Source organism: Apis mellifera, linkage group LG15 (genome assembly GCF_003254395.2).
Source record: "Apis mellifera strain DH4 linkage group LG15, Amel_HAv3.1, whole genome shotgun sequence".
Lineage (NCBI taxonomy): Eukaryota > Metazoa > Arthropoda > Insecta > Hymenoptera > Apidae > Apis > Apis mellifera.
The window spans coordinates 8528952-8554783 of NC_037652.1; the positions used below are offsets into that span (position 1 = coordinate 8528952).

Here is a 25832-nt window from a genome sequence, read left to right on the forward strand (position 1 = left end):
ATGCGTGGACGAGCCACCAAACTGTAAACAGCAACATCGTCGCCACTTTTTAACCAGCTTCTCTCACTTATCTCTTCTTATATATATATATATCTCCTTGTTGTTTCCACACAGTTCTTCTCCTCCTCTTCTTTCTTCTATCGACGAGATCATCCACTCGCGATCCACGTTTGTTTTTCCACTTTTTCTCTCTCTCTCTCCACCGAGATAATCGACAGAGAATTCCCGGGCCCGAAGAGGAGAGGGTGATCGACGTTTCGATCGAACCTACCCGTCCTGCAGCGTCCAAAAAAAAAAAAAAAAACAACGAAAGGAACGAGTGGAACGCGGGGGATATTTCGCTCTCTCGGCCGAGTACAACGACGACGGAACAACAAGGGCGGAAAAAAAAGGAGAGGCGATCGAACTTTTAGCCTGCGAAGCGAGCGATCACCGAAGCCAGGGCTTCGATTCTCAGTTTGATCGTCGAGTTACGAGCTGAGAACACGTTAACTCGATACACAGGAACTGATGACGATAAGACGGATAAGGTGAAAGGAAGGAGGAGGAGGAAGGAGAGCGATTTTCGTTATCCAACTTTCCCCCCTCCCGATTTTCAACGGATAGCGAACTTTACGCGATCGACGACCGTGAAACGAGCTCTGTCCAATCGTTTCAGGATCCAATCTCTCCCTCTCTCTCTCTTTTTTTTAAGCAATTAGCTCGGCGCAAATGTTTCGGTTAATTGGAGCCCGGGAATCGGCGCCGTTTAATTACTACTGCTGCGCCCCGCTGTGTTTCGCGCCCATGTTTTTTCCCCCCAACGAATCGAACAAGATTTCGGGGGAGAGAGGAAGAAGAATTTTTCTTTCAGCGGCGAGAAGTCCACGGCGAATGTTCCATCCTGTATTCCTCTCCCTCCGATCTTAAATTATCGATCGACAATTAATTCGCGCGAGATGAAAGAAAATGGATCGTGATCTATTCAAACGCGTGGAAAACGCGCGTCTCGAACAGAGGGGAGGGGGAAGGGAAGAAACGTCGCTCCGCTCTCTCGTTTCTTTCTTCGAAACGAGGGGGAGGGGAGGGGAAAAAAAAAGAAAGAAAACTAAAACTCGTCGAATATGAAAACTGGAGAAAACTGTCCCTGTAGTCCGTCTCTCTCTCTCTCTCCTCGAGCGTTAATCTCACGATTCACGATAAACTTTGCGCTTGTCTTTCTTCTCGACCCTTTGTTATTCGTATTATCCTCGTCGTGTAGGAGGACGATCGGACGACATTTGGAAGGGACGCGCGCGGCGGAAGGTCGTGCGGTTGCACCTGGACCGAAACTGAGCAACGAGCACGCGGCCCGCGAACGCGAATGCCCGGCGCGCCGAGCCGAGACTGCGCCCTCCGACCGTTTACCAACCACGGTGCACGCACACCTCTTCCTCCCCTCCACCCGCATCGCACCCTCGCCACCTTCCTTCCTTTTCCATCCCTCGAAGGGATGGACGGACCGCCGCCCTGCCGTCTCCTCGATAATTTCACATTTTCTCGCCGCGAGAGAAGACGCTCGAAAAGGGAGAAAGGGAGAGGAGAGGAGCTCCACCTTGTCGAGTCCATCCTTCGAGGAAGAAGGAGAGGAGGAGGAGCTATCGCGAAGGAGGATAAAAGGATCTCGACGGGCTACTCACTCCCGTTTATTATACTCTTAAAGTTATTAGAAACCCCCTTACGGTTTGTCATCGTGGATGGTCACTTTGCCGGATTGATGACGAGGAGGAGGGGGAGATAGGTAGGTGGATACAATGAGGGGTGGGAAGAAGAAAAGTTTTGGCCGGTGTAGTATAGGTTCGCGAGTTAGATGGAATTACTACTTTGCTACTTTCGGGGGGAGTCGATAGTCGGTTACACTCGTCCAAATATATATCTTTCTCTTTTATATATATATATATATGTAGGTAATAGTTTCGTGGAATCGAAATCTCGGTCGATGATAAATTTATAAGTAACGAGCGTTATGTGGAAATATTCGAGAGACTCGGTAGTCTCGAAAGTCTCGGCGAAGTAATATTTATATAGATGGAGAGACCGTTTCGACGAAATCGAATTCTTGTAATGGCGAATCTATATATATATATATATATATATATATAGGTTACGATAAAAGGAAAAATCGATATATCGAATTTCGAAAGAATCGTTACATTAAAAAAAAAATGAAATTTTACCGATTCTTTTTCGAATTTGACCGACGAGGTTCCTTTAACAAAACTGAATTATCACTTCTGAGCCGAAATTCGCGTTACACTTTCTCGTCCAACCTGTATCGATAATTCAACAGCAACGCTGCTAGTTCATATTTTGAGATTCACCGATTAGTTATTAGTTAGGTCGTAGCGATCGTATCGAAGGGAGGGGAGTAGGTGGATAGAGAAGGGGGGAGAGAGGGAGGTCACGCATTATAAGCGAACAGCGTTTCGATATACGGTTAACATTCCATATTCAGAAAGCCGGTTGCATAGATGGTTGATTTATGGTCGAATCGAGCATTCGTGGAACATGGAATTTATCGCGGCTTACGTGCACTCGGCTACGTACGTACGTAGGCCATCTTTGATCCGGCCGTCAAATATTTATTGGAAAGGTCGGTTAAATCATCGGGCTCGAATCGTTCGATCTGATTAACGAGCTTCGATCGAGGAACGAGCATCGATTTTCCGTTCCTCCGCGAACGCGCGTGTACGCTTTCGATGATGATGGAGGAGACGGATGGACTCCTCGTTTCTCGTTTCTCGATGGATTGGATTTTCTCGCTGGAACATTCCTCCCCTCCTTGATTCCATCCTCCTCCTCCTCGCGTCGAGAGGAAAATTCGATCGCGAAGAATTGAATATTGAGAGAGAGGGGTAACTCGCGATAATTCCTATCAACAGGGAAGAAAGAACACGAAGGAACGACGATTCTACTCCTCGATGCGATAAATCTTCGCGCCGATGATTCGTGGATGAGGGAAATGAGAAGCGGGGGAAATTCGAGATGTAACGGGAAATTTTGTTCCGCGACGAAACTCGAACTATCTATACGTGTATGATGTATATGCTTGTTCAAGAAGAGGAAGGAGGAAGGAGTTACGTTTCGAGCGACGTGAATAATTCGTGCGCGGATGCGAAATTCATTCTCGAATTTATAAAAAGATAATCTCGATGTAAAATTTTACAATCCTATTTTCAAAACGATCTACGGATTAAAATTAATAGTTGATTAGAAATATTCTGTAAATTTATCAATAACATATGTGACATCTCTTAAAACATCTATTTTAATTTAAATCGTTATAAATTATCGATAAGTTTTTGTAGATTAAGCTTAAAGTGTTGAAAGTTTACAGACGTAACGATTTGTCGATAAGAGTTGGATACACGAAACGATATGGAAAGAGAGAGAGAGAGAGGGAGAGAGAGTAAAAAGAAAGGAAAGATAAGGATAGATTATATTTGGTCGAGCGACGAGTGAGTTTGCGTGGGTTATATTCTCGCGTACCACATATGGATGACGTATATCCGTTATAAAGTTATATCTCGGTCACTTTGGTGAAAGTTGGCGTGAGAACGAGATCCAGAAACGCGGTGATTTACGCGGCCGATTACGCGGTGGAAAATGTGGAAAACCGTTGTGCATCAAAGGGAGGAGCAATGGACGAAATTATTGGGGCCACGGGGCCGAAACCCGTGCTTCCCCTTTAGACATTTCAATAACTCGGGATCCAATATCCCGAACCCGCTGCATCGAGGAGAACGAAGAAAAGAGCATCGAAACCGGACTTATTCGGATTCTTCGCCGGGGAATAATCAGCAAAGAATTTCTGACGTTTCCTACCGCCCTCCCCTCCCTCCTCCGGTGATTATTTCTTTTAAATATTTCAATCTCTCGGAATTCGATATTCCAATTATTCGGAATCTGTCCACCTTCTTCGAAAGCGTCGAGAACGATGCGACGATGGAAAACGAGCGATAATAAGCAATTCGAATTCCACACGCTACAAGGTTTATATATACAGGCAATTTATATTAGATGGATAAAAGATTCTGGAAAAAAAGGATAGAGAAGGGAAATTAATTTAAACCCGGGAAAGTTTCCGGCTAATAAGTTTGCCTTGTATTATTTAATTTAGATTAGGTTAATCTGCAAGAATCTGCATAAATTATACGCTACCTCTTCTCAATTTCTTCGCGCTTCAAATTATAAACTCGGAGTGTTTATATTCCACGAGGCAAGTCGCGTGGAAGAATTGTACAGAGAACGCGCAGTGATACGTAGTAGTAACCGTACACGCATCGATAGGAAAACAAACCGTCTCTCTCTCGCTCTGTCTCTTTCTCCCCCCACCTATAATAACTCGTCGTCGAAAAACAACAATATCCGTCCCGTGTCGCGTTCCCTCTTAGTTCTCGACACTCGTCCGTCCGCGAACGACGAAATATCAGTCGCTGCTGTCGCCGCGTGTTACGTGAATACGCACGGTGAGAAATACGACGTTTCCAAAAAGTTCGCTCGAGAATGGCCGATACAGGTAGAAATCGAAGAGGTCTCTTCCATCTTGCCCCTTGCCTCGATCGCTTTCTCGAAACTTGTACGAATTTCAACGTTTATTCTCCGGAGAAATCGACGGGGAAAGACGAAAAGTGGTCCTTCGAATTGTTAAAAAGTTTCTCGCTACGCGTTACCACCATTTTCTTCTTATCTTCGCGTTGATTCTATCCACTTTTCACGCTTCTTTTTTACGTTCTCCTTCTTCCCAGCGACACCGTCGATCGTGGCGACCACGAAGCGAAGCAAGGAAAAAGGACATCTTTTTTTCGCGCATGCTCGGAACGAGTGATCGCCCGGTAGATGGCAGCGCTTTCTGAAATTCAGAAATGGAGAATCTAGCGAGGAACGTCGATATTCACGAATTCGTCGATTCGACGAAAATCGAAGGAAGAAAATCGCAAACGAGGAGGAAGGGGAAGAAGAACGGCGAGCGAATGAGGATTAAGCTCGATTCGCGAGAGGTAGGTAGGCATAATGCGATCGGTCGATCGGCTATCGAGCCGTATTAACCGCCCGCCCCGAAACGTTCCTAACCCCTCTCGACGCTCGTGATCGGTCACTCGTTATAATTTGCTTCTGATGCGGGAAACGGAGCGTATCGGCTCGAGCCACGGACGGCGGACGGCGGAGCATCACGGAGCCCGATAATATCCGCGATACGGTACTCGATTCAACCGTCTGCCCCCGACGAATCACCTACGCGAATCTCCTCTTTTTCCCCCCCTCTCCTTTACCGTTCTCAAACAGAACGCGCGCGTAAAATAAATTCGATTAGCTCGTGGCTTCGAGCCACCACGCTATCTCCCGTCGAATCGCGTCATTTCACGATTGATAGCGTCCCGGGCTAAAAACGGCTGTGTCACGGCCCCTCCCTCCGAAAAAATGATCGATTACACCGGTCGTCGTACGCTATTGTTACGCGAGGGGTGTCAGGAGGGGAGGGGGAGGTGATACGCTTGGGGAGGGGAGGAAAGAAGATTCCAACGAAGCGGAAGGGGAAGGGGGCTCCCCTTACAGAGGAGGAATTACAACGTCTCGCGACCACCGTTCGAAGAAGCTGCGCCTGGCTTCTTTATACGGGAATCGTTTCCCGGGAGTTGGGGCGCCCTCGAGCGCTCTCCGACCAACTTGGAGATTCCAAAGCGGGCCAAACGAGAGAGAGAGGAGGGGCCAAAGGAGAGGGAGCGAAAGGCGGAAAGTTGTGCATCGCGCGATCGAGGAGGCACGAGAGAAGGGGGGGGGGAGGGATAGAAATGGAAAACGCGAAGAGGAAGGGAAGGGAATCTACTTTGATACACCTTTTTGGTTTTTGCTTGTTTATTCGGCAAGTATCCTTAATGAAACTTTGAATTTAATTCCTTTTGCCGGAACCGGCGTGCAAGACGCAGCTCGAACTTGTATATATATTGTATATATATATTCCCTTTCTGGATAAATGAGATTCGCGATTTATCTATATTTTATACCATATTATTGCCGTACCGCTCCGCTCAAAAATCATTCCTTTATTGTTAAATTTGATCTATCGTAAAGTTTAAAATATTTGGTGGGGGGAGTTTCGAACGGAAAACAAAATTTCGACAGGTAATAAAACGATATTTTCACGATGAAAAAAGAGACAGTGAGATAAATTTCGGTTCAATTACATGTAACTTGTATATATTCTTTTTCTGATAAATAATTTATTTATTATTGCGTATCTATTAAAAATCATTCCTGTATTAAATTTAATTGAACGGAAAACGAAATTTCGAGAGGTAATAAGACAATCTTTTCGTATTTTCACGATAAAAAAAGGGGCAGCGAGATAAATCTCCGTTCGATTATACTTAACTTATATACATTCTTTTTCTGGATAAATAAAATTCGCCATTTATTTATTTATCTATTAAAAATCATTCTTGTATTAAATTTAATTTACCATAAAATTTGGAAGAATTTTGAACGGAAAACAAAATTTCGATAGATAGTAAGACAATCCTTCTATATTTTCGCAAAAAGAAAAAGAAGCGGCGAAATAAATCTCGGTTCGATTACACGTAACTTATATACATTCCTTTTCTGGATAAATAAAATTCGCCATTTATTTATTACGTATCATTAAAAATCATTCTTTCATATTAAATTTAATTTATCGTAAAATTTGGAAGAATTTCGAACGGAAAACAAAATTTCGATAGATAATAAGACAATCCTTCCGTATTTTCGTAAAAAAAAAAGAAGAAGCGGCGAAATAAATCTCGGTTTGGTTACACATAACTTATATACATTCCCTTTCTGGATAAATAAAATTCGCCATTTATTTATTTATCTATAAAATCTATAAAAATCATTCCTGTATTAAATTTAATTTACCGTAAAATTTGGAAGAATTTCGAACGGAAAACAAAATTTCGATAGATAGTAAGACAATCCTTCCGTATTTTCGCAATAAAAAAAAAAAGAAGAAGAAGCGGCAAAATAAATCTCGCTTCGATTACACATAATTCGTATATATATTCCCTTTCTGGATAAATAAAATTCGCCATTTATTTATTTATCTATTAAAATTATTCCTGTATTAAATTTAATTTACCGTAAAATTTGGAAGAATTTCGAACGGAAAAAAACAAAATAGATAGTAAGACAATCCTTCCGTATTTTTGCAAAAAAAAAAAGAAGAAGAAGTGGCGAAATAAATCTCGCTTCGATTACACATAATTCCTATATATTCCTTTCCTGATAAATAAGATTCGCGATTTATTTATTTATCTATTAAAAATGATTCCTTCATATTAAATTTAATTTACCGTAAAATTTGGAAGAATTTCGAACGAAAACCTCCAGTTCCTCCAAAAAAAAAAAAAAGAAGAAGAAGAAGCGGCGAAATAAATCTCGGTTCGATCAATTTTATTACTTGTCCCCGCGAGAAACGCGCGCGACACGCGTCGATGTAAAAATCGCCACGCCTCGAAATCGAGCGGCGATTCCCCCGCCGATATTTCCCCTCCGTTTAGTTTTCACCCCGGTTTAGTGTAATACGCTCCATTAAATTTTACGAATCGTTTTTCAAGCGTTCCGCGTACGAGGGGGATATTATCGATACGAGATACGCCCGTGTACCTCGTGTTGCTCGTGACGGCGAAATAGGTCAGGGATAAACAAGTATCGGGAGGAGTGGAATAAAATACGACGACGGTGGGGTGAGGTTCTGTACGCTCGAATGTAAAGCGGGCGGGTATCGATAAATCGAGTCGGGGGCGAGGGATAAATTTCCAGGGTCGTCGGGAGGGACGATTAGGCGAGGAATAATTAATAAGCATCTCCTCCCCTCTCTTTCGAATTTGCCGCGCGGCACAAGCCCCCCCCAGCGATTCGAGACGACGCTCGAGAAATTGAGAAGAAACATCCCTTGCCGAATTAAACTTGCGATTCGATCTTACGTATAGATCTCTCGGCCTCGAAACACAAGCAATATCATCCTCGTGTTCAAACGGAGGAAAATTTTATCTTTTCGAGGACTGTTAATGGGGTTTGATCTTTTGGATCGGGGAAACAGCTCTTTGTCTTCTTTTTTTTTTCAGTTTGAAGGAATTAGGAAGAGAAAGGGGGGAAGAAGAGGAAAGTTTGAAAGATTTATCTGAGCGAAAGTCAATTTAGTTTCTGCGGTTCTGCGGGTGTTCCAGATTATCGAGCTTTGAGCTTTCTATCGGATTTCTATTGTATCTAGACGCGCCACGACCTATTGAATAATTGACCGAGTTTGACAGTTGGAGGAAATTAAACGGGCGAAAGATAACGCTTCTTCCCCTTCTCCCGTCGTGTGTGACGATTTATTTCTTTCTTTTTTTTTCCAAACTCGTTGATGTTCGTTACTTTTTAAAGGCGTATTATGTATCGGAATCTGGATCTCGTTCAAGAAGCTGTAAAGAGGTACGGAAGATGCAAAGACGGCGTGGAACGTACATACATACAGGAAAGTCACGGGCAAGCTGTGGCAAGCTTCCTTCGAATCCGCGATACCAAACACGCGTTTGAATTCGAAGAGGTGAATTCGTGGCGAGGCCTTTGCGTGGAAAATTTATTCGTTTTAATGATTATCCATGACTCGTTGTCAAAATAATATTTGCAACGAGATATATTTCTCATTGGAAGTTCATCGTTCGACGGATGAAATTCTTCGCAATGCGTGCGAGCAATTCGCGAGACTCTCACCGTGAAAAGATTCGATAGAGCGATATCCAAACGGTACCTTTGATAAAGCCTTTCTTAAAGAGAAAGAATGCGTTATATTAAAAATCTTGTTTACATCGTTTACGAAAAAGAGGAATTAAATTTAGACGTCAAAGAATCCGCGTTCGATTAAGGAATTCCCTCGAATGCCACTTTCGATGGAACTTCATTTCGATCGACGTCTATATAATAAGGAAAAGGAATAAAAAGAGAAGGATAATATTATTCTCTATATGAATAAACAACGACATTAAAATTAGATTCTCAATTTCCAATTTCGTAGCCGGCAAGAGAATCTTCAAATTCTCGTAAGATCATGGTTGATCGAAGTAAAAATCGAACGAGAAGAAGGAAGAAGACAGAGAAATTCCGAGTTCCATTAAAGATCATCATCTTTAATATTTCAAACCTCGTGGAAAGATTAATGCTCTTCTCTCTCTCTCTTTCTCTTTCGAAACTTTCCATCGAGAAAGTTCTTTTCCTTTTCTTATTCTTGCTCTCGATCGACGAAGGTCGCCTCTCGCGATAAGTCAATAATCCCCTTAACCCTATCACCACCATCTCGAAACATTGATCCGAATTAGAATTCGATATTTCAAAAATATTCAAATTCGTGTCTTCCTCGAAATTCCCTCTCGACGCGATACCCCGATTAACCGATAGAACATCCGTGATAATTAGTTCCGTCGTTATTCTCTCGCCAATCTGAAACTGGCCAGAGAGAGAGAGAGAGAGAGAGAATATGAGATGTGCAACTTTTTCCCCGAATAATATGAATAGTCGGGGGCCAACGACGAGAAAACTTTTTCCACGGCGATGGCAGCGCCCTTCGAGTCGACCGCATATCATTATCAGTTCGTTTCCACGAATCCCTTTTTTCCTTCTCTCTCTCTCTCCTTTTTTTTGCAGTTGTACGAGCCTCGACCAGTCGATTCCAAGAGAAAAATCCGACTCGATTCACTCTCACTTCCCTAATTCAAGACTCTTGGCCTCGGTGTACGCGACCTCGCCAATCTAGCTTTGGAATTTTCTCCTTTCTCCTTCTTCTTCTCTTTTTCCTAGCTTTCTCTATCGTATCATCCCCGTCGCAATTCAGCCTAGATAATTAGGAATTTGAATTTGAATAAGGTTCGAGATCAAGGAAGTTGTTTTTATCCTTTCGAGATTCGTTAAATTTGTTACTTGGTTACTTCCTTGGTAGATTCGATATTTCGTATCGAAGCTCTCGTTAAAAAAAGAAGAATTCAAATTATTTCGATCTCGCGTTAAACCTTCGCCGCTTTCGAATCGGATACGAGAAATTACGCGTAACAATGTGCGTGGAAGAAAGGAAGGGAGGAATGTCGCTCGAAGGTAGACGAGGAGTAACGAGGAGTGAAATAACAGTTGGGGGTATTAATTTCATCGCGACGAAGGAAGGAATAAAATTCCTCGGTCGAACAACACAGCTTGCCAGTTATTATCGATTTCCCCCGGCGATAATTAGAAATTTCAATTTTAATTTCTAATTACGGCGAATAACCGACGAAGGAAGAAAGAAACTTGTTCCTCTTCTTACATCACGACTCTACAATCTACGATGGAATAACTCGACTCGAGTCCTCTAATTAATAGAAAGAGAGAGAGAGAAAAAACCTATCTGTCCGACTCGTAACCCGAAAGCTTTCATTAAACGCGGAGAAAGCCGCAAGTCGTAGCCAGGCGCACGGATGAGCGGCGAGAAAGAGAGAGAGAGAGAGAGAGAGAGAAAGGATTGAAGAGACGGACGGACAGGGCCAGCTTTTGCGGTAAGAAGCGAGGAGTAAGGAGTAAAGTGGTGGTTCTGGAAGTGGAAAAAAAGAGGGTGGGATACGTATATATATATATATATATATATATATATATATATATATATACACAGCTCACGTTGTGGTCTCTTCCGGCGCCCCCGGAACAAACAGAATGAAAGCTGCTGCCTTTGTGCGCCATAACCCGATCTCTTTATCGCGGGAAATATTCTTTAAGCGTAGAAAATAAAACGGAAGTAAAAGTTCGGGAGTAGTGAATGGGGTAGCTTGTAGGGAAGTCTTATAGGGGGAAGGAGAGGAGTGGGGTGGAAAAGTGCAGGGAGAACCGAAGGTAGGCGGATTGAAACGACGATGCGGGCATCGTGGGTGCGGGCGTAACGATTCGAGGAAACTACGAAGAAAGCGATGGTTGCAGCGACCAAGGTGGATAAAACGAGTGGATATATATATATATATATAGAGGTATATAGGCTAGTATAGCAGATGAGTAAATAGGCTTGGCGCGTTATAGGTTCGTAGTGTTCCTAGTTGGAGGAGAAAGGGGCGACTTTGGTGGTGGAAAAAAGAATCTTACTATCACACTCTCGCGTACAAGGTGATTAAACCGATGGTTTTTATATATATATAACGAGTTTTATATATATATGTATATATGAAGGCCGTTCTTGCGGAAAGGGTTCTTGGCCGGTCTGTGTGTAACGCGAAACAGGGCTAAGTGGCTTTTAATGTCGGCTATGCGTGCGCGCCGATAATGGAAGAGGGGGAGGGGGGCGTGGCAAAGTTGATATCGGCCTAACGACATCGCGAAGGGCGAAATAGTTTGGCCAACTATTCCGGGGGAAATCAGTCTGGCAACAAACGCGTGTCACCGTTAACGTGCAAATAATTTCGAATTAGCGGAGGAGGAGGCGGGAATTCGGGAGCACGTATGCGCGATCGTTGGAGACGAATCAAACGTGATCAAACTGGAACGAGGGACGTGACGCGCGAGGACAGGTAACGAGGCGGGTGGTGGCGGCGTTGCAGGAGAAAAAGGAAAATACACAGCGGCCACCGCCGCTTCCATTTCGAAAGCTTTTCCATTTAACGCGCGTGTGACCTCGCACAGTTGTGATTTCTTTCTTTTTTTTTCCCACCATTCGCTCTCCAATCTTCTGTTCCAAACCAATAAAAGGTTAACCTTTAATTTCGATATATACAGGTTTTAAGAACCTGTTACCGTATCGATCATCCTGGGGAGAAATTATTTTATAATTGCTCGGCCAGAGAGAGCAATCGGGATCGAAGTCACGTAGCCTCGATTACGTCATAAACGCAACGAATTACAGTTCTTACTTTTGAAGTCGGTTATCTCGATCGAATTTCTTTAAAGCATCGTTATCGAAGCGATTAAAACGTTTCCGATTTTTTCTCCTCGATTCTTGGAAAGAACTCACTCTTGGAAATTTTAATTCGTTAATGAAAAACTCTTTCTTCGGATGATTTTACGTTTTGATACGCTGCTCGACTGTTCAATTTCAATCGTGGAAACGTAACGCTCGCTCGACGACGATTCGCCGGATGTAAATTGCGCGTAAAGACAATGCGTAAAGAGAAACTCGGGTGGCGAAGGAGTTGGCGAAGTTGGCGAGAAAATTGACTCGAGAGAGAGAGGGTGGAAACGATCGAGGGGCAAGTGACTGTCTAAGTGACTGTAAAGGGACTGCGAAAGGGAGGGAGGGAGGCGCAAGAAGGAACGATTAAGGTGTTGTCCCCGTGAATGCGGTCGACTATAACGACGACGACGACGACGTGGCCACTCGCGTCTACGCACACGTGCGTCGACGAACAGAGGCTTTGTCTAGTCTGGAAACAAAGGTCTTCTAATTACATCACAGCGGAATTAACTTCGTAAAACGTTGGAGAGACGTCGTCGTCGAGATCTGCGAAGGGGGGATCTCGATGTCTCCTTTGACCACCAAATTGGTCCGCTAACCGTAAACACGATTATCCTCGTCGTGCGATGCGAAATTTCTGATCGATCGACGGGATTCGACAGAAGGGAAAATTCCTCCTCTTCTTCTCTCTCGAGCAATTGTTCTTGATCGAGCAATTATGATTGATCAATTTTTCGAAAATCTCTCGTCGATCCCTTCGATCCCTGCGATTTGTTCACGAAGGAGAAAGAAATAAAATAAAATTGATACGAGAGGGAAAAGGATCGGGATTGGATTTGATTTTATCTATAGATTCGGAGATTGAATATCGATATCGAGTACTGATATCGTTTTGTTACATACCGGTTATTTTTTTCCTCTTTTTTTTTTTTTTCTTTTTTCGTTTCTGGTTATTGTTACATAACCGCTCTATTTGGCAAACCTTTTTAATAGTTTTTCGACGTTGCTCGCAGCTATTATTTCGCGTCAATACCGATATAAATAATTTAAATTTTACTTATATAGGAATTGTGTGCAACCGTTCTTTTTTACTTTTTTTTTCTTCTCTTCTCTCGCGTTTACACCGCTGTTTTTTAAATTATAAAATAAAGCTTTAACTTTTCCTCGTTTCGTTCGAGGATTTGTACGAGGTTTTTTTCCCGTAATAAAGCATTCCTTCGGCGAGAGGAAACAAGTTTTCAAATAACTTAATCGTGAACGGATAGGAAAAATTTCGTTTCGTTCGAATTCGTTACGCGGGTGTTGCGGTTAACAAATTTGAATCTCACGGACGTATCTTCTTTTCTTCCGTGGAAAAGAAAGAAAGAAAATCGAAAGTGTGAAATTAAATTTCCTTATACGATCCTTATACGAGAATAATGTTGTTGCAACCAAGTTAATTAAGAACGAATCTAATTATTTTTAAATTAAAATATTCTAAATATTGTTACACGACGATATAACCCGACTCGTCGAACTTTTAATTAATCCTCTCGCTCTTCGACGCAGGCATACGAAGAATAAGATAAAAAAAGAAAGAAAATAAGAAACAACTGGTTTCATCGGAAACAACCGCGTTACTTGAAGCGCGGGGCACAGGAGAATCTCGACGCAACTTGTTGCTACGAGAAACCAGCTACCTACCACACCGTGAAGAATTCCAAAGTATCTCCGGAATAATATCCTGCTCCGTCATAAATTTTGCAAGGTGTTAACCTCTCTCTCTCCCTTCCAAACTGGAAAAGAGAAGAATCATCGATATTCATCGCCCCCTCTCTCTCTCTCTCCCTTAAACGTGTTGTTCGAAAAATCGCACCGATCTTCGTTTATCATTGATACCCGACAAGGCGAGAAGGCGAGAAGGCTGAACGTTGAAAAAAACGTTGCGTTTTCCATTATACGCTTATAGGATGTAGAAAGGCTTATCCCCGCGTGAACGAAACGTTTACACGCGGTTAACAATGAAGAATCGGACGACAGAGGGACGCGGTTTGATATCGGATTAAACGTTGCGATTTAATTCCGGGGATAATAGGGGACGGCGATTTCGGACGGCGCGTGTCGGTTGCAGCGAAAGCGCGGGCGGAAGTTGGAGGCGCAGCCCAGTGTCGAGTTTGTAAATTCCAGGTCGCGGGGGAGGGGGAAGGGAAGAGGACCGCCGCGTTTACCGGAACGCGGATAGTAATTTTTCAGCGGAGGCATTTACATTTTAAGCCGCTTAATGCGTAAGAAGAGAATTTGCACGGAATTTAATCAAGTCGAGCGAAACGGCGGCGAGGAGGGGGGGAGGCGTATGGATGTTTGCGGAGAGATCGCGACACAGTTGGAAAACGTCAACATTGTGGATGGGTTGTGGATCAGGCCAAGGCAGGCTTCGAACTTGGCCTTTCGAAGATGAAGAGGAGACGACGAGATTGAAACGATTCTTTCTTTTCTTTCTTTGTTTCTTTTCTTTTGTCTTTCCTTCTTTCTTCTTTCCTATCTTTTTTCATTCTTCTTTCTTTCTTTCTTTCTTTGTCTGTTTCCTTTTATCTTTTCTTGCTTCTTTTTTTCTTTTCTTTCTTTCTTCTGTCTTTCTTTCCTTTCTTTCTTTCTTCTTTTTTTCTTCTTTCTTTCCTTCTATCTTTCTTTCTTTCTTTCTTTCTTTCCTTCTTTCTGTCTTCCTTGCTTTTTTCTTTCCTTCTGTCTTTCTTTCTTTCTTTCCTCCTGTTTCTCTTTCTTTCTTTCGTTTCTTTTTTTCTTTCCTTCCTTCTGTCTTTCTTTCTTTGTTTCCTCCTGTTTTTCTTTCTTTCTTTCGTTTCTTTTTTTCTTTCCTTCCTTCTGTCTTTCTTTTTTTTCTCCTTTCTTTCTTTCTTTTTTTTCTCCTTTCTTTCTTTTTTTTCTTCTGTCTTTCTTTCTGTCTTTCCTACCTTTTTTCTTTATTTTCTTCTTTCTGTCTTGCTTTCTTTCTTTTCTTCTTTCCTTCTGTTTTTCTTTCTTTCTTTCTTTCTGTCTCTCTGCCTTTCTTTCCTTCCTACTTTTTTTATTTCCTTTCTTCTTTCCTTATTTCTGTCTTTCTTCCTTTCTTTCCTTCCTACTTTTTTTATTTCCTTTCTTCTTTCCTTATTTCTGTCTTTCTTCCTTTCTTTCTTTTTTCTTTCTGTTTTTCTTTTTTTCCTTCCTTTCTTCTCTTTTTCTTTCCTTTCTTCTTTTTTTATTTCCTTTTTTCTTTCTTTCCTTCTTTCTTTTCTTCCTTTCTTTCTTTCCTTTTTTCCTTCCTTCTTTCTTTCTTTCTGTTTTTCTTTCTCTCCTTCCTTTCTTCTTTTTTTCTTTCCTTCTGTTTTTTCTTCTCTCCTTCCTTTCTTCTTTTTTTCTTTCCTTCTGTTTTTTCTTCTTTCTTTCCTTTCTTCTTTTTTTATTTCCTTCTTTCTTTCTTTTCTTATTTCTATCTTTCTTTCTTTCCTTCTGTCTTTCTTTTCTTACTTCCTTCTTTTTTTTTCTTTCTTTGTTTCTTTCTTTCCTTTTGTCTTTCCTTCTTTCTTTCTTTCCTTCTTTTTTCTTTCCTTCTTTCTTTCATTATATCTGTCTTTGTTTCTTTTCTTCTTTCCTTCCTGTGTGAGCGAAAAAATTCGAACGAGGATCTCCGATCCCGTTTGAACGGGGTATTAACGAACCGTGTTACCACGATCTCTCCCCCCCTCCCTTTCTTATCTCCCGTCCGGCGCCTGTCTTTCGAGAGGGGCTACCTTGGAAAGGGTATCGAAGGGAGAGGGAGAGACCCGTACAGGCGTGGGTGGGAGGATGATGATGAAGAATGGATGTCGGTAGGAGAGCGAGGAGGGGCACTTTACCCTCGCTTTCGAACGGTACACAAAGGGATGAACTTTGCTGGAACGGATCTGGGACAGTGATTGTATTTTCTGCAGGCGAGGATTGAACAGAGGAAGTTGAAGAGACAAGAGGTTTGAGAAAAATTGTCGCTCCGTGAACCGTTACGTCATTCTCCTCCTCCTCCTCCTTACTCCTCCTCTCCCTTTCCTCCAAGATGCGGGCGATGACTTTGCACCACGATAATTAGCCGATCCCGATACTTTTGTCTTCGGCCAACTTTCATAATCAATGCCGATCAATCGTAACGTTATTATAGCAAAGAAGGAAGGGAACACCTGCGTGCATAACCTCTTTTTTCTTGAAAATTTACAACCCCTTTGAATTAGAATAGCGCGGTAGATCAGGTGCGAAGAGTTCATCTACCAAATTGTCTAATTATTTTAATTAAAGTTGCTTCTTTTCAAATTTTTACATTCGAATTACACACATATATGTGTGCGTGCCATTTACAAGATTGGAAAATGTTTGAAAGACAGTTTTCCCTACGCTGTTTAGTCAATTATTATCAAGATGAAACTACGGGGATAGTTTCTGAAAAGAGAAACTCCTCTCCGGGTCCACTTTTAATTAAAACCTCGACAATGATTATCGACCGACTCGTAAACTCGGATAAGTAAAGCGATAAAGTGAAAGAAGGCTTTTTTCTTTTCAAAAGAAGACCAATTCCCGGCGCATAGAGAATTCTTTTGGACACGTATTAAACTATTCGCGTTTCCTCGAACGTTCTTCTTTTCCCCTCGCCTCTTCCCTTTTCCTCCCGATTTCACGCTAATTTTTACAGAGCTAATAATCATCGCCTTACGTTCTCAACGTACGTGCAACATACGCACGAAACAATAGCGAAACGGTAAGAGAGAAGAGAAAAAGAGAGAGAGAGGGTTTTTAAATATTCATCGCAGTGTTCGTAGCAGGAACAAATCCTTTCTTTCCACCGCAGAGCGTAAAATTTCCTGGAAAAAAAAGAAAAAACAAAAAAAAATTCGCTTTCTGTTACATATATATATATATATATAGCGCGTAACGTTGTACACTTTGGAGGAAGGTCTCCCCCTGTGACCACCACAGTTTGCATATACATTATTTATACGATCCAATTTTAACGCTCGAGGACGCCCGCCTGACGAACCTGAACTTGTAACGAAAAAATGCATTTTGCAGTTGCGCCTGCCTCGAATTAAAAAACCGGATGAAGGATGAAAATTTCGGTCAAGGAGGAGGAGAAGGAGGAAGAGGAGAAATTAATTTCCCTCAATATTGACGTTCCAAGTATAATTGCACGAAAGAGGCAAGTTTTATTTCTATGCATAGTCGGCACGCGTTTATTTTATGAACCGTGTTGACGGATTCTTTGAGAAGGAGGGAGTCTATCGCCGCGTGAAATGTTGCCGAACAACGGGAAAGCTTGGCAAACCTCGGCAACGGCAAACATCATTTTGTTAATGCATGGACAACTGCCGTTAAAACGGGAACAAAGGGGAAATGTTTGTTTGTTTGCCCGAATTATGAGAATTAAGCATTCGTGCTTAATACAACGAAATGTGTTGCGTATACGCTTTCAATTCCCTTTTCATTTCGGGTTTTCTTATGGATAATAATCCTTCTTTCCTTCACGTGTATTGGGGAATTCTGAATGCCTGGATTCTCGATGAAAGGAAGAAACATTGCGGGAGGAATTTTAAGATCGCGTATGAAATTACGTTTCATCGTAAATAACAATTTTTACAACTGAACTCGTTCGAAGATTATTGCGCGCTTTCTTTCGAGTAAGACAGCACACTTGTGAGTTTAAATAAAACTTGCCATCCTAACTCGCGAGACGAGAAAGAAGGTGTTTGTGAAACGTGGCCCTAAAAATCTCGTCATTCCTCTCGTTGCGTGCTTTATTGCTCGCGCGAATGGGGATTGTTTTTGAAAACAACTCGAGTCGGTAAACGTGAGGATCGTAAACGAGATTCTCCCTTTTCCAAAAATCACGCCAATCCTCGAAATCCTTACCTTTCCAAAATTATGAAAGATAAGTTAAGTTTTAACACTCTCTCGTAATTTTATCCTAGATCTAGATCTTAAATTCTTATATCGATCCTCGAATTCAAACGTCCTTCCATCAATTACGAAATGAATTTTCACATCGTAACCAATTAGCTCTCCTCAATGTTTAAAATCGAATCTCGAATTCAAACGTTCCTCCAATTCGAACCAACCAATTAGTAGAAAATTTCCACGTTGGTAAAGTTTTCCACGCTTTGACACGAAGTATCCCCTTTTTCCCTCCCTGTCCTTTGTTCCTTCACAACCGGTTAATTCGATTGCAATCTTATTCAAAACTCTGATATCGATCCTCGAATTCATCCAATTACGAAAAATTTCCACGAAACATCCCCCTTTTCTCTCTCAATCACAATCAAAACTGTGATATCGATCGATTCATCCATTTCGAAGCAATTACGAAAAATTTCGAACGATTACGAAAGTTTCACTACCAAGCATCCCCTTCTCTCCTCAATTCTCCCTCTCATCCGCCTTTTACAGTTATCCGTCCGATTATTTTCCGCTGTCTTACCGCAACTTGCCCCCCCCTCCTCCCTCCTCCATTCCGTCTTAAGAGTTAATCCGGCCGTGATTCGACCGCTTTCCACCGGCTATCCCCTCGCTTCCCACTTCATATTTTATTTCGTTCGCTCCGCCGCAACGCGCGCGCGTTCCCTCTCCCCGTAGATCGTTTCAAACATTCATCCGTTCATCCCAATCTTCCGTTCCGCCCCTCGAAAATATTTGCGAACGCGGTTGTTGGAAACGTTTGCCCTCTCTGTATCTCTTACGAGAACGTGCCGCCTTTAAGCCAGCCCGGATTATCCGCGGAGCGGGGGGGGGGGGGGGGAAGGAAATTATGCGCGGATTTTTCCGCGTATCGTCGTGTGCGTGAGAATTATTATAAGTAACGGTCGATCGACGTTGGGTTGAGTGGGTTTATCCGGTCGGTGAGTATAGCTAGGATATTCTTGAATTTATTTTCGAAAGCTCGAGGGGCGAGAAATTATTTCTAGGTGAAATAAAGATACGTGTTCACTTTGGTGTATCTTTCGATATTTCTCTCTCTCGTCGAGAGAGAAGTTGAAGAAATATTTTTAATTTTAATTCCGAAGCACGAAAGTTTGTTTCGTTTGAACGAAAAGCGTAATATCCGATGCTTGTGATTCTCTTTAAGCAGCAAGTTTAAGGTTTTTTTAAGAAAGAATTAAATTGGGGAAATAAATTTTAAGTTGTACGAAAAATGTATATAAATTATTGTACACGTTTCTTTCTTCCGAGTTGCGTGGAAAAAGTTATATAAAGGCGCGTTTCAACGAGACTGCGAATTAATTCGACGATAAGTTCGAATTGATATAATTTTCATAATAATTTTTTATCGTAACTCGACAGAGTCAAATTTTGGCGTAGCGCTTAACCCACTTCGAAGCTTAAGCGTGCAAGTTTTCCCCTTCCCTCCTCGTACGCTTTTATATCGCCAACCTAACCTCACCTCACCTCCCGTGAAAAACAAAACCTTTCTACCTCTATCCACGGATATAAAGCGACGAATTTTTACCGATATCAATGCCGCCCTCTCTGTCTCGCCGCGCTCGAGCGTCTCTACGATAAAATTCTGTCACGACGAAACGGGGAAATAATCAATTCATGGGTCACCGTACCGCGCAAGATGTACGCTCGCGAAGCGAATCGGCGAGGAAAGTAGAGAAATTCGAGGTTCGAGAGAAGACGGAGAAGAAAGATACGAGTGAAAAGGAGAGGGAGAGAGAGAGAAAGAGAGATAAGTTTGGCACGCGAAATGAACAGTCGTAATTTTTACGCGTCGCGCCACTCTGACCCACAATATCCCGTTTCGCGCCGCTCAACCTCTCTCTCTCTCTCTCTCTCCTCCAAAAACTTGCACTCGTCGTATCCACGACTCTGCCTCGTCCGTTCCACCGCGTCCCTCTCCCCCTCCTGTGGTCACGTCGGTTTTACGTCGTCGGCCACGGGGCGCTGCACTCGCGCCACTCGAGTTGGTCGTTAATAAACTACCGTTGAAAAAGTAGTGACAAAGTTGGAAATCAAGTAAATTTTGCCCATTGTGAAGTGAATTGAAACAACGAATTATCGAAGCTCGGAGTTTATTCGTATGTTAAATTTTCCTCCATGTAAATTTTAACGCTTTTATATCGACCGTATGCATTCCGACATAACCTCTTTCGCTATTCGGTTTTCGTTATGAAAGAAACGACGGGCAGATTTATCGAGTCTACCTTCAAAACTTTCTCGCCAAATTTTTTCCCCTTCTCCTCCTGCAGCTTACCTTCTCCTTTCTCTCGTCCATCCTGGAAACTTTACAATTTTATCAGCTCAACCGGACGATTAAACGGACACCGCGCGAGCGAGCATCGTCTCTCGTCTCTCGAGAAATTGGGACCGAATGGCTTTGAATTTCTTTCCGCGGTTTTGTAACAAGTTCTCTCCTCGCGGTTTTGTTTTCGGACGGTGGACGGACGGAATTTAAGGGAAGCGTCGTCGAAAAAGTTGGACACGGTTGACCTAGAAATTGCCGGTGGGAAAGGATCCATGGGATCAGGGAGCGGTCGTTAAGGTGGAGTTGGAATCGCGAAATTCTCGGAGAAGAAGAAACGAACGTTTCGCTCGAAGTTTGTGCGTTTTGGACGTACACGTGAGATTTGGAAGCACGAAAGTTTTGGAACGCGTCCCAAACATGTCTTAAAGTTCAATGAAACGGAAAATTCGATAAGCAAACCCCTCGCTGGCCGTTTATAACGTGCAAAATATTTTTTAGAATCTTGAAAGCTCTTCCAAACTTCCGTACTCGAAAAGTATGTACATTTTCCAGTGTAAAACGAATAGTCGAAATTGCGTCTAATTTTCCATCGTCTCGGTTTATTAACGAATCAAAAGGAAAAATCCTCTACGACGATTTGAAAAACGACAAATGGAATCTAGCACGAGAGAAGCTCGACACTCGTCCGCATCGAACAGGCAAAATCTTATCGCCTCCATCCTCGGATCTCACGGAATTGAGAGGTCAATACGTAAGGGATTTGCAATAACGACAGAGCGTTATGCATGGCGGTAAGCAAGTGGCTCGATTCCGAGCAATCCGCAACGCGGTTACGAGGCTGTTCCCCAAAGTCATGAAAGTGTTATGACATCGGGGGAGGTCCGAGGCGGGCAGTCGCTCGTGCAAACTTGAATGAAAATGAGATAGAGTAGGCCGTGTGGCGTGGCCTGGGCGGGCGCGCAACGAATTACCGCGTGAGCCGCGACAAATTAGTAAACGTAGAAATTAGTTAGACGCCTAGGGCGGCGCTTCTGGCGCTCGAGCCCCCCTCTTTTCTTCCTTCCTTCCTTGCTTGCTTCACTATGCCGAAACAACCGAGTGGAAGAGACTGGAGGCGATTTTATCGATCGTATCTCCCTCCTCGGCCGATTTGAATTATTTGGGAAGCCGGCTTCCAGCTTGGAATAATAATAAAGTGCGGCACGCGCTCGGCCTACGTGCCGTTCATCGATTTGTTGCCTATCCATTATGCATTACGCGCTATATCGATCGTTTCGTTTCGTTTCGTTTCGTCTCGTTTCGTCTCGTTTCGAGGCCATGATTTTAAACAATTTCACGTTGAAATCGTATCGAGAAATGATACGTAGCGGCAAAGGCATTTCCTCTTGTACGAAATAGAAAAGTGGAGAAACGGATGGATCGAAAAAGATTGACGATAATATCGACGATTTCCGCAATACGAATAATATTTTTGGACAAATATTAATTTCAACAAAGAGTTGACTCAGGTTCGAGAGCAAGGCAGAGCCTCTCGATGAAAACTTTTCGTCATAGGCTCGCCGTCTAATTAAAGCCTCTTTCGCCCTCGTTCCTATTTAATTAAATTTCTAAGCCCGTTCGACGATATATTGCTTCGGTTCGATTAAAATTAAAGGGAAAAATTAAAGTACGCGGTTGAAAATCCCTATCGCCCCCGTACACGTTCGTAACGAGTTGTTTTATCCGCGACACGCCGTTTAACCGTATCCATCTTCATTTTAACCGGAGGACGCTTGGTGGAAATAGTTTGGGAAATTGCTCGAGTTTCCGGTTACGCGGTTACGCGGGTACAAGAGTACGGAGCCACGCAACGGTTTCAAGTTAGATCGATTTTCCACTTTCTCGTAAACATCAATTAGAAGCTTCGAAAAAGAGAAACTTTATCGATAAATGGAGAGGGAAGGGGAGAAAGGCGCGTGTATTTTTTCATCAACTTTTCGAATCGAATAAAAGTAGTTCGACGAGCAAAGGAAAGAAAGTAAGACGAAATAAAGCGAAGAAACGAATTTTCAAATTTCTGCTCGATTATTCGATCGAAATTCGTCTTTCTTCCCCCTCTCCTCCTCTCTTAGAAAACTCTTAGAAATCAAACTTCTCTTTCCCCGCAAGAAGAGAGTCAAAGTAATTTGCATTATCGCGAATTCGCGCGAGTTTTATACATCTCCCCCCCTCCTCGTCTGCTTATCAGCAGATAACAGCAGACTGAACAAACACTCGGGTTGAACGCAAACATTAGTTAAAACTTAATCGAGTTAGAGACGATTCCGGCCAAGTTTCTCATTTTATCAGCACCTCACCTCATCCCCCTTCCCTCTCCCCTCTCCTTCGTAAATCCAAATCTCGTAAACATTTTTCGCGAGGATCTTGACTTCCTTTAAACTCAAATCTTCTCTGCAATAATAATCATCGACGATATCGATTTCTTCCTCTTTCTTCCCCAAAAAGGGAAACAAAAATATTTCATCAGCACCTCACCTCACCTCACCCTTTCCTCTCCCCTCTCCTTCGTAAATCCAAATCTCGTAAACATTTTTCGCGAGGATCTTGACGTCCTTTAAACTCAAATCTTCCTGCAATAATAATCATCGACGAGCAGATATCGATCTCTTCCTCTTTCTTCCCCAAAAAGGGAAACAATTTTTAATAAAATATTTTATCAGCACCTCACCTCACCTCATCCCCCTTCCCTCTCCTTCGTAAATCCAAATCTCGTAAACATTTTTCGCGAGGATCTTGACTTCCTTTAAACTCAAATCTCCCTGCAATAATAATTATCGATGGTATCGATCTCTTGCTCTTCTTCCCTCCCCCAAAAAGGGAGAAAATGTTGCTCGACCCGGTGGAAGGGGTTTGTTATCCACGAGCATTTGTATCCACGAGTTATCGCCGGTGTAATGGCAATGGTCCGGCGAAAGTTGCCGTCGTTTTTGCGAGTCGCACGCAGATAGAAAGGAAGGAAGGAAGGGAGAGGAAAAAAGAAAGAAAGGTATCGCTTTGGCAATTATCATTAGTCGCGAGGTAGTCGCGAGGTAGTCAGTCGTTCCCGTCGTTTCCGGCGGAATTTCGGCTTTCTTTCTCGGTCGACCGGATCCCGACCGATCCCGACCGATAAGAAGTTCCCAGAAAATTATGTGTCTTCCCCTCCCCTCCGCGTGTCCGTGCCTCGATTAACCAAGACCAAGGGAAGGAGTTAGAGTAGCGGGTTAATAATCTATCCCCTTGCCTCTTCCGTTTTTCGATGATTTATCGCGCGGAAAGGGGAGAGTTTAAGGAATTTTGTGCGTCGAGGAAGGGGGAGGAAGATTCGTGGAAAAGGATTATTGTGAAAGAGTTGTTAGGTCGTGTTCTCTTTCGCAATATGCAACTTCATTTATGAAGTTCTCGAGAATTTGGAAGACTGTTTGGAGATTGTAACAAGGAGGCTCAATTTTTAGAAAGCGATATTATAATGCTTGAAATATTACGTGTGAGATAAATAATAATAAATTTGTGATTTTAAATATATAAATGTTTCAATTAACGTTATGAAGCGCTTTAACAAGGATAAGTTAGGAATATTGTATAAATTATTACATAAACGTGAAAAATTAATTTTAATACAGTTTTTGCGAATCAAATATTTGTGAAGGAAAGATGGACTAGAATATATCTACTACTCTAACTCCTATAAAAAAAAATCATGGACAAATCATTACGTTCTCTAAAATTCTAAATTCGAATTTCACGAATCCATCGTTACGTACGAACGCGCACCGCATCATCGCCGAGTGCATCGAATATACTACTCGTTCCTTTCATTCGATATGAATATCGGTGTGTTGATTTTATCGATGGAAGCCTGCGCTTCGTCAGGGTTAATCGGAGGAGGAGGAGGAGGGGAGGTTGGTCGAGCGGTTGGTCGTAGCCCGATCGCTGAAAGATTGCCAAGCGCGATGCACGACACTCGGCGTGTCGTTGAACTTGCCAAGGTTTTGCCAAAGAGAGGGAAGAGGGTGGTGACGCAACGCCGCGATATACACACACACACGGAGGGAAAAGCGCGAGGAAAAGAAGCGTGCGGCGGCACACGTGCAGCACACGAAGCGGCGATCTCGCGCCGGGCCAAGTTTGAAGGATGATAGGTCGCTCGAACTCGACAATTTCGCGGAAGTTGCGACAGTTTGTCTACGTCGCGACTATAGTATCGGGTAAAGTTAGCGGCACGAATAAGCTGTTCCATGCCGGCTCTCTCGCAATCTCGTTCGCCTTATTTTCTTTCCTCCTCCTCCTTCCCCTTCTACTGCTAGTTACGGAAAAACATAGCGGCGCATTAACCAAGCTTGCAGTTATTCCAGGAAGTTTAAGATCTTAAAGCTGCCTCGCGCAAACTATCCACTCCCCTCTCCCCCGTAACTTTTTTACCTTCCGATATTTACTGGTTCTTGAAATCCAAATATCTTCCATCCCGTAAAAATCAACCTTTGGGAAAGAAAAGAGGGAAGGAGAAGAAAAATTGATCATCCCTCTTTCCATCCGATCTTTCGCCATCCTCGATTTCTCGATTGTGATCGTTCGAGATCTCTCCTCTTTGCTCTCCGAGAAAACGAAGTTTCGGGGGAGAAAAGGAGGATGAAAGAGACGGAGGGATTTCTTTTTTTAGCTCGCAGGAAGGAATGATTAGCCTTTGGGATACGTGCTACGGTACCGATCGACCGCATCCGCCGTTTCGTCGGAATGGATTCGAATTTTGCCCCGTTGGGGGCGAACGAGGAGGAGAGAGGGAGAGGAGGAGGAGTCGTGATTGCTTCGGCCGGAAGTACTTTCCGAGGGTAACGTGGAATGGATAACAGTCCCAATAAAATCTAATTTAACCCGGGGAGTACAAACTAGGAGATGATACATTTTGTGGTCGGCTGACTCGAAGCTGTAGCAGACGGAAAATAGGAGGCACGATGGTGGTGGACTTCCAGAAAGTCGCTAGATATACTTTTGTCCCGTCGTGCACGCGCGTGTTTGCGCGAATAATCGTGGCTACCAGGGGTTCTCAACCTGAACCTAAACCTTGGATTTCGAGATTCGAAAATTAAACGGAAGGAAAAAATTAAACTCTTTTCTCTTCCTTTCCTCTCTCTCTCTCTCTCTCGTCTCGAGAGAGGAGTTGGAAAGTTGGCCCGGTTGAGAGAGGGGAGTAGTTGAATTGGATTTGGAGATGATTGGGAAATACTGTTGCGGAGATACACGCGAAGGTAGATATTCCGGTCAGATAGAAACAGACAGCGATTGCACATCCCGTGGGGGTGATAGCTGCTCGGATACGATTGTAATTGGCAAGTCCATATCCTCAACACGTAATATCCTCCCTATCCGTTTCCTGATCCGGCTTTCATTAATTTCTATTTCCGCCCGGCTCCACCAACTTTCCGCCAATCGGTTTAACGCTTCTTCCACCCGAATTCGCGAATATGTTTACAATTTTATACGCAAAAGCGATTCGATTGGATCGGGGGGGAGGGAAAAGAATTTAACGTGTCTCGATTAGCTTCGTAAAATCTAATAAGAAAAAGATCTTTTTATCTAATTCTTTTAAAAAAAGAAACACTCTCTCGAAAAATTCAATATTGGTGGAACTGATTATTTTTTAGCAAAAAC

At 42.9% G+C, this 25832-nt stretch overlaps 1 protein-coding gene and 1 long non-coding RNA gene across 5 annotated transcripts in view; one reads left to right on the plus strand and one right to left on the minus strand.

Moving 5' to 3' along the window:
• The window catches only part of LOC726948 (suppressor of lurcher protein 1), a 388735-nt gene that overhangs the window by 156176 nt on the left and 206727 nt on the right, over positions 1-25832 (minus strand). The window lies entirely within an intron of this gene.
• Positions 3188-25832, plus strand: part of LOC113219270 — a 59370-nt gene continuing 36725 nt past the window's right edge. The window contains exons 1-2 of the long non-coding RNA XR_003306159.1: positions 3188-4537; positions 4767-5018. This is a non-coding gene — a long non-coding RNA (uncharacterized LOC113219270). The remainder of the gene's footprint in view (positions 4538-4766; positions 5019-25832) is intronic.